Below are 1,365 nucleotides of genomic sequence, written 5' to 3' on the forward strand. Positions count from 1 at the left end.
CTAGTTCTGTTCTAGTTCTGTTCTAGTTCTGTTCTAGTTCTGTTCTAGTTCTGTTCTAGTTCTGTTCTAGTTCTGTTCTTGTTCTGTTCAAGTTCTGCTCTAGTTCTGTTTTAGTTCTGATCTAGCTCTGTTCTAGTTATGTTCTAGTTCTGTTCTAGTTCCGTTCTGTTCTATTTCTGCTACAACTAAATATCTTAGCATATTTTTAAAAGTTACATTATAGATTTCATTGACAATGAATATAAAAATATAAATTGTAAACAACATTTTAATTTTAATAATTTTCTTGTTAAAAAGTCTTTTAAATAAATCTTATGACCACACTTCACCATCACATGTTTAATTAGAGCATTGGTTTCATGTTTGCTTTTTTTTCGCTGGCACTAGGTGTATAATTTTATTTAACTGTTTTTTGTTCAAACTTAAAAGTAGATGTTACCAAACAACAAAAAATTGTATATAATCAAGCGTAATAATTGTTATTAAATAACTTTTGTTTCACCCCTTTTTGTAACGAACCAAGAAAAAAAAACGTGTGCAATTGTTTTTCAGCAAAATAGTGACAGTTACAAGCCAGCAACAACTACAGCAAAAAAAGGAAAGGCATAACAAAAATACAATAAAACAATAACAAATTCAAACTCCTCTCTCTCTCTGGAGTTAGTTAGTTGAACTCATTTTAAAAGTCAAGTTTAAAATTGTGTGACATGACTTGGTAAAGAGGAGTATGTTGTTATTGTTGTTGTTATTGTGGTAATGTTATTTTACAACATAATAAGTATTCACTGTCATTCACTCATCTACTCCTCCCCTTCATAGTTGTTGTTTTTGCATAGATTTTGCTTTGTTATTGTTTTTAGCTGTTGGTTTTATGGGTTGAGGAGGATGCTGTCTGCCTGCCTAACTGGTACGCTGTCTATTGCCGCTGTTATTTCAGCTGTTCACAGCCACGGAAGTAATATGATTTTATGTTGCTGTCGGTTGTGTTTTTTGTGTGGCTTTTTGCTGTCGTGATGTTATGTGATATTATTTTGTTGCAAATATTATGTTTTTATTTTTCTTAAACTAAAACATACTTATAGTTTTTATTTCATCTGCTGTAGAGCTAACTCATCAACAACTAGTTGCTGCGGCAACAGGTTTTAAAGGAATTAAGTCATTTCATTTGTTTATGAATTTAGGAAGACAATTCAAAAAGTACTCTTTTTGTTCTAGTTCTAGTTCAGTTTTAGTTCAGTTCTAGTTCAGTTCTAGTTTAGTTCTAGTTCAGTTCTAGTTCAGTTCTAGTTTCGTTCTAGTTCAGTTCTAGTTCAGTTCTAGTTCAGTTCTAGTTCAGTTCTAGTTCAGTTCTAGTTCAGTTCTAGT

The 1,365-nt window shown here is 31.4% G+C and overlaps 1 long non-coding RNA gene across 1 annotated transcript in view; it reads right to left on the reverse strand.

Moving 5' to 3' along the window:
- The window catches only part of LOC111682988, a 52,055-nt gene that overhangs the window by 17,656 nt on the left and 33,034 nt on the right, over positions 1–1,365 (reverse strand). The gene's annotated exons all lie outside the window — the stretch shown is intronic.

The sequence above is a fragment of the Lucilia cuprina genome, chromosome 4 (assembly GCF_022045245.1).
Source record: "Lucilia cuprina isolate Lc7/37 chromosome 4, ASM2204524v1, whole genome shotgun sequence".
Taxonomy (NCBI): Eukaryota; Metazoa; Arthropoda; class Insecta; order Diptera; family Calliphoridae; genus Lucilia; species Lucilia cuprina.